The sequence below is a fragment of the Mastomys coucha genome, unplaced genomic scaffold (genome assembly GCF_008632895.1).
Source record: "Mastomys coucha isolate ucsf_1 unplaced genomic scaffold, UCSF_Mcou_1 pScaffold21, whole genome shotgun sequence".
NCBI classification, from domain to species: domain Eukaryota; kingdom Metazoa; phylum Chordata; class Mammalia; order Rodentia; family Muridae; genus Mastomys; species Mastomys coucha.
In genome coordinates this window covers 88,510,670-88,518,904 of record NW_022196904.1, presented here as the reverse complement: position 1 = coordinate 88,518,904, position 8,235 = coordinate 88,510,670, and positions in this window count along the sequence as shown.

Here is an 8,235-nt window from a genome sequence, read left to right as displayed (position 1 = left end):
GATGGAGAGAGGGAGGGAGGAAGGGAGGGAGGGAGGGAGGGAGGGAGAGGGAACCAGCAAAGTTGCTCAGCAGATAAAGGCACTTGCTGCCATGCCTGATGACATCAGTTGCATCCCTGGGGCCCACATGGTGGAAGGAGAGAAATTTTTCTGGCAACTTGTCCTCTGACCTCTGTGTGTATGAGCCACAGTAAGTGTATGCTCACATACATGGGCACAAACAGACAAACAAGACTCAACTGAGGCTGGAAGATTCCTTTTAAACCCAGCAGTTGGCTAAAGGCTTCTGTTCTTTGTACATGGTCCTCTCTTCTGAGAGTGCTCATCCCACGTAAGTCATGTAAGCTGCCCCTAGAATGGATGAGACTGTGTGCTATCAAGGTGAAAGGTGCTCTGGAGGTGACATGCTGCAACCTTTGCCATATTCTTTTGACTACCAGACTAATCCTACTACTATGTAGGAGAAGAATACAAAAATATAGGACTACCAAGAGGTGTGTGTGCTCTGCTGGGGCCATTTGAAAGGTGTCGCCCACGTGCCCAAAATGACAGATGGCACACAGTAGGTGCTTATTCCTTAGAAGCTCCTATTACTCTCACTGTTGTCATAGCTGGGCTGAGAGGACAAGATTGGATGTGAGAAAGGAGAAAGCAGGGCAGTGGGAAACACTCTTTCATTAGACCATGCTCAATTGCAGTGAGAAAGACTGTCTTAAGTGAAGGGGCACAACTGAGGAGACTTCCCAGCACAGGTAAAGAGTCCTGAGGGAAGTCAGGTGAGCATGGTAGGTCCGTTGCCACCTACCGGGCTCAGGTGTGAAGCCCTCTCCCACACACAGCTCTTGCGTTTGGACACTTGGTCCTGTATGGTGGCATTGTTTTAAGGAACCTGTGGAATTTGTGAGAAGTAGGACTTCCTGGAGGAGGTGGGGCCTTGGAGGCTGAGCTTGAGCTTTAGAGCCCAGCTCCAGTTCTATGTGCATTTCTCTGCTTCCTGACAGCTCATGTGATGTGGACTTTTTAGGCTCCTGCCACAGCCATGAGACACTTCTGCCTCCATGTCTGTCCCACTCTGGTGGACTAGATCCCTTTAAACTGTAAGCCAAATGAATGCTCTCCTCTCTTTAGTAGCTTCTTCTCAGGTCCTTGGTCGCAGTGAATAGGAAAGTGACTGACACACCAGTCCACCGTCAGCCTCCTCTTTGGTCCAGTAACAAGGTGCCCAGCCACAGGGATGACCCAGTTCCTCAGTGAACATGCCTTCCTCTCTTCCAGAGTGTGGCATGTGGAGGTCACGTGACTCACTTTGATGGACAAGATGAAAGAATGGTCTGATGGGAAGTCTGTGTTCCTGGATGAGAGATCGGGTCGGATAGGAGACCACCTTCCTTTACCACCATATTCTTCCTCTGGTTAATGCCACATCAGGCATTCGTGACCCCAGGGGATGGGAGCTCCCACACAGGTCAGAAGCGGGAAAGCCTAAGCCATCAGAGAGATGGTTCAATCACCAGGCCAAGCCCAGGACCACTTCCCTCTGGGCTCCTTGTCAAATAAACATGCTTCTGTGGGGCAGGTTCTTCCATTCGTTCTAACAGATCCTGCCTCCCTCTGGGGTTTTCTTCATCCGAGGCAGATAGAGAAAGAAGTGGGGCAGTGAAGGGCCCTGGACCAGGAGATAGAAGTCCTTGGTCTAACCCCAGCTCTGCGTCTGAGGTGCTCTGCAATCCTGAGTAAGCCCCTACCCCCACTGGGCCTCCAATAATTATAGCTAATATTTATCGACTGCCTGCTGTGTGCCAAGCACTCTGCTAAGAGCTCCCCATGCATTATCCTGCTCATCCTCCCAGCAGCTCTTACGCTCACATTGCTCTCTTTATCCCGTGGATAAGGAGACTGGAGACTGAGAGAGACCTAAGGCTGCACACAGCAAGTTCATGGCAGATGTCTAGATTTCAAATCCAGGTTTGCCTCCCTTAAACATCAGGCTCCCAACCATGCACAATAGGTTTCCTAGCAGTAGAAGGACATCCTGGTCAAGGTGACCTCTGAGGGACTTTCCAGTCCAGATATCATTTGATTTACTGTCCCATTTGTAGCTAGACGATCAACAACCCCGCTTAGCCTAGCTGAGAGGAGAGAAGTAAAGGCTGTCTTTAACTGTCCCAACAGCTGTCATGTGAGGGGGATTAGATTTGCTCAGTGTGGATCAGAGGGCATGAGCGGGGCCAGTGTGGCACAGAGGGTGCAGCTCACATACAGGGAATCGCGCCAGTAGCCTTCTGCAATGGCTAGAGCTGTACCCAGAGGTAATGGCTCCCCTGTCAAGGAAGTTATCCAAAGCTTTGTCAGAAGTCTAGCATGGCATAGAGACAGAAGTGAATGACTTAGGGTTTATGGGAACTGAGCAGGATAACATGCTCCCAGCACCAAGTATGTAAAGTTAAAGGGATGGGGGTTTAATGACTTGAGTGGTTTCTTCTTTTGACACTGAAACCCCTATACTTCAAGATTCTCTAGTAATTTTTTTTTCCGTTATGACTCTAACACTCTGTAGTTCTGTGATTTTAAAATGCCCCAATTCTTCCCTCCGAGATGCTATGGATTTTAATACTTTAGCCTGCTGTGACTGGGACTCAAAAAGCTGAGAAGCCTGTGATTTTTTGATTTAATAGCCTCCAGCTTTAACGATTCATTAAAGTGCCTCTCGTCAGTTCCAGACACTAGAGGGAATTGCTCCAGATGCTGTGTTTTGGCAGGCTGGACACGGGCTGAGCTGCTCTCCCCACCACCCACCCTATCACCCCCACCCCAGCCTCAGCTCTCCCTCCCAACCAAGCAATGGTCTCCTGAATCCCTGCCCCCATCCCTGCTCTGCTGCTGCATCATATTTGACCAGATGGGCACTTCACTCTCTTCATCCTGTATGGCTTGTTAGACAGGAGCCTTCACTGAAAACAAGCTTATAGCTAGTTCTTCCAAAGGGGACAAAAGAGAACAAGAGGACTTAGCACCATAACCCAAACTAGGAGTGTGACAATACTCCATCCTCTTTGATTAGTTGCTGTGCACACAGAACGTTTATCTGTCTGTTCTATCTCCCTGTCTATACATGAGATTTCTCTCTCCATCCTCAGCTAGGTTGAGAACTTATCTTCCTATCAGAATGGAAGCTTCAGATAGACACGGTTGCATCTCCCTTATATTATGCCGGAACTCTAGTAAATGGTTGAATCCTTCCACTATAGTGAAAGGTTCTTCCCCCAGTTCAGTACATTTCCAAAGGCAAGTTGTGTCTCTGATGTTGAACTGAGGACTGCATAAAATTAGAAAACATGGATCCCTTTAAGATAAGGAAGTCCCCAAGGTCAAGGGCTGTGTCTCTACCCTCAGACTGCGCCACAAGTCTAACTGACAGCAGGAAATCTAGGGCTCTTCCAAACTCTATATATTCCTTCTATCTCAGCCCAAAACAGGACACAAGAAGGGGTGTTTTTCTTAAAGCAAACAGATATAATTTTTTAAATGAAGATTTAGGAAGTGGTATGGGAACTCAGCACCTTTAGACCCTCTCTAGGGTCTATTCTGCACCCTCTTTTCTAGAAGCTGGGGTAGTCCTCTCCCGACTCCTCCCAGGAACTCGGAGAGAGTGAGATGTCAGCACGTTGGACAGCGCCCAGCCCATTCCAGGCCTCCAAGCCAGAGGAAGCAGAGCTCTCCAACTCCCTCCGCCTGTGGGTGATGGATTTCCTCATTGCTCAATTTGATTAAAGCCCAGTAGATAACCAGAGCGCCTTGTTCCTTTCTCTTCTCCCTTCCTGATGAACATAATTAACTATGTTAGGCTGGGGATACTTGCTCTCAAATGCTGCCTCCCAGCCCCCTCCCAGGATGAATCAGTACGACACTGCCAGGACACTTGAAAGGTTCACAGGGCTCTTCCTGGGCAGTCAAGATAGAAGAGGAAGCTTGCCTGAAGATATACAGAAGCTGCATATGGAAACTGGAATGTGGTGGTTGGATAACGGTGCCCCTAAACAAGAGGTTTAAAATTGGGGGTTTAGCCCTGACTTTTTCACAAATCTAGCTAGGGTTAGCCATGTGCCTTTTCTTTCTGACACCTGATCTTTTATATTGGCAGGAAGAAGACATTGGTCTAGACAACATAAAATGCTACATTTGATGCTAAGATGCTATGAGAGAAAACCTTTAAAATAGAAGGAAAAGGACTTGTCCACGGTCACACAGAAGCTCAAGGCAAAGCTGGACTTGAATTCATGGTTTCTTGTTTCTTTCTACCCCAACAGAATTTCTTGCAAACAGAATTCATTCCTTTATCTGCATCACAGACTCCCTTACCAGGGAATGGAAGCTTAGAAAGTTGAAGACAGGGAATATTTTATTAATTGGTGCTAGCAAAAGAAAGCAACATTTAAGATGTATAGGAATGCCAATATCTCTAAAAAGAACAGAGTGTCCCACAAGTCATTAAGGTTGAGAAGAAATGTTCACCTGAAGTTCCGACATTCAACCTCAGGTGCATATCAACCCAGAAGTGTCTGGGAGTTGCCAAGGCCATCCAGAGAGGCAACTGTAGACTGTAGAGTTTTATGCTGTAGAGTTTTATGCTGTAGAGTTCTCTCTCTTCCTCTCTCTTTTTTCTTCTTCTTCTATGCCTCTATCCCTCTCCTTCTTTATTTTCTTCTCTCTGTTTTATGCAGGGTCTCATGTATCCCAGTCTAGCTGCAAACTGATTCTGTAAACAAAGCTGACCTTGAACTTCTGATTCTCCTACCTCCACCTCCAGCTGCTGGACTACAGCTACGCATCACTGCACTCTGTTTATGTAGTGCTGAGGACCAAAGCCAGGACTTCAAGCATACTAGGAAAGCCCTATCAAGCCAGCCATTTCTTATCCCCCTGTAGAAACCTCTACAAAAAAGTAAAAGAATTATCCTAGTCAAGCATCAGGATTCCCCATCAGAAAAAAATGAGAGAAGATATAAGACAATCTGCAAATACAGTTTAGGTGTCTGTACTGTGCCCAGCTCCTTGACTGACAGGCATAGAGAGAACGATACATAACTCATGTTCTCTAAGGACACATCTTTGATGTGTCTCTTCTGCTTGGAATTGTACTCAATGAACCTATGCGTCTAAACTGCTGTCCTATCAAGGCCAAAACCAAACGTCTTCTCCCAGGAAGGCATCCATTGCCTTATTCTTATGGTACTTCCTCCAAAGCCTTTTGTTTCTATTTTACTATTCAGTACCATTTCCATTATCTGCTTCTACCTATTTCAAGAATAGTGATGAGAGAGAGAGAGAGAGAGAGAGAGAGAGAGAGAGAGAGAGAGAGAGACTGACTAAGATTGCCTATTATTCAACTTTGAATTCCGTGGAATCCTCACCACAATATTTGACATGTGGGATCTCAATAAGTACAGGCTGGAAGGAGAATGGATAGAGACCTAAAGTATGGATAGATAGGGTAGATAGATGATGGGTGGATAAATAGATTATTGTTGGATAGATAATGTATGGGCATTGGATAGATAAACAGAAGGTGATTGTGGCACATAGATAATGGATGGATAGGTAATGTTTGGGCAGATAGAAGATGGATGGATGGATAGATAATGTATGGGCAGATAGATGATGGGTGGATAGGTAATGTATGAGCAATGGATAGATGAACAGAAGGTAATGTGTGGGCAGATAGGTGACTGATGTGTGCATGACAGATGGATCAGTAGGTAGACAGATGATGAATACACAGGACACTGGAAAGTAGAGACATGAAGATAAATATGTGGATTGGATGAGTGGGTATTTGAATAGGTTTGTGGATGAATAGATAGGTAGGTAATTGGGTGAGATGGAAAATGGATTGAAAGTAAACAGATTGGTAGATGGTTGGTGGAAAGATGACTGACATCTGAGTGAGTCTGTGGATAGATTGAGAGAAGGATATACATAGAGCAGATGAAAAGGCTACCGTGCTGGTTGGGTTTTGTCAACTTGGCACAAACCTAGACATAGCTAGGAATAAGAAACCTCAGTGAAGGAATTACCTCTATCAAATTAGCCTGTCACAAGTCTGTGAGGGCCTTTCTTTGATTAATAATTGATGTGAGAGAACCCATCCTAGTATGGGTTCTTCTCTCTTGGTCCTGGGTGGCAAAAGAAAGCAAGCTGAACAAGCCATAGAGAGCAATCCAGTAAGCAGCACTCCCCCATGGTTCCTGCCTCCCCTCCTGCATTGAGTTCCTGCCCTGTCTTCACTCAAAGATGGAGTGTGACTGGGATTTATAAGCCAAATAAGTCCTTCCTCCCCCAACTTGGTTTTATCACAAAAAAAGAAACCTAATTTGGATAGCTATTAAATAGATGGAGTCATATATAGTTGGATGAGTAAGTAGATATATAATCACATTACTATGCAAGAAGATAAGTGATAGGGGAGGCGGAAAGTCCTATATAGAAAAAAACAATTAGATATATTTAATATCACAAAGGTCTTTTTATTAAATTGTGTGTGTGTGTGTGTGTGTGTGTGTATGTGTGTGTGTGTGTGTGTTTTCCTGGGAATCAAGCTCAGGTAGTCAGGCTTGGTGGCAGTCATTTTGACAGCCCATAGAGCTCAGAGGTCTTTTTCCTGGAGACTTTCCTTTGGTAGCTCCAGAATGATGATGGGAGTTTCTGTCTCTGCTTTGCTGAGTCAGGAGTGGAAAGTGCTCAGGTACCAATGGTTTCGGGCTGTATCAATGGGAATGTAATAATGAGATTTTAAAAGAGAGAAGGACAGATGGTCCTGCCATGCTCTGAACTGCTCACATTGCCCTGGAGTCCTTTGTGACATCCATAGCTTATGCACATAGGAGAGACAGGAGATAGTAACCGAGAAAGACTACCAACTAGAGAGCTGATGAACAAGCCAGGAGTGTTCATCCCAGAGGGGAACAAACTCAGGAGAGGCAACAACCTTGTCCCAGGCTGTGGCTGTTCTAGGACCCATGGGGTGTGCCTTGTGTCTTTGGAGGCAGAGTTAATTCCAAAGAGAAGCCCAAGATTGATGTCTCTGCCCTGTATGAGAAAGAACTTTTCCCAGGTGGTCTTCCCATATAAAGAAGGATAGTCCTAGGAGTGAGCTTCCCATCCCTGAAGGCATCCAAGCAGGTCTGAATATCCTCTTTCAAGGAAGCTGCAGAGTGCAGACACACTCACTGCAGAAGGTAACTTAAGGTCTCCACTGCCCCCCCCGCACCCACTAAATTAAACATCTGTTCATCTCTTCATTCCTCAACAAATTAGGTTTCTCTGTGTCCTGTGCTCAGAGTAGAATGCATGGAATTTCTGTCCGGGACTGGAGGAGATCTGAGAGGCAGACAAGTGTCTTATGGGATTCGCAGCTTCTTTCCATGGAAGCCTGGGACTTGAGGAATGAGGAGTCACTGAAAATGTCCTTTCACGCACTCCATGACTAGAGAGGAGGATCAGAGCCACTAAGAGCCAATCCATGACCCAGTTTCTCTATAATGATTGTGCCCACGTCACTATCGTGTTGGCTCCTGATCAGTGCCATCTCTTCAACCCTGGCCTTGCTCTCTGTATGAGGAGATTAAATCAATTAGAAGGAGATCTGGCTGGCTCTGGTTAGGGACAGAGGATAATTCACTTACATAACAGGGGATTGAGGTTTGGGCTTGGCACTTGAGGGGAGGGGTGGGGACTTCTGATACCATGCCTTCACTGGGGGGACTTCTGGAGCTGAGAACCAAAACAGGTGGAAGAAGTCCAGGGGAAGGGGAGTGGTGAATCCACACCCACCTCCATCTTTCTTCTGGGATCTAACCCTCCATTCCCTGGGTTAGAAGAGAGCCAAATTGAAAGGTCACTGTCTTGTCCCCAAATGATGGTACCTCAGCCTATGCTATCCATACATACTTCTCTCTCTAGCCATGTATCAAAGCCCTGTGACTCCTCCAGATGAATCTTTCACCTCCATGTCCTGGTGCCCCCTGTGTCATGTGGTGTAACGAAGTTTTTTATAGGTAAAACACAGAGCAAGCAACAAGCCAGGAAGTTTCTGGGGCCAATTCTGGAAAGTTCTCCCAGAGGAGGCAGTGAACAAGCTCACCAAGCTGTAAAGGAAGAATGGATGAGTGAGAGATAACCAGGCTGACCTGGTGGGGAGGGGGCTTTGGGTGGAGGAAACAGAATGTATGGTGGGTG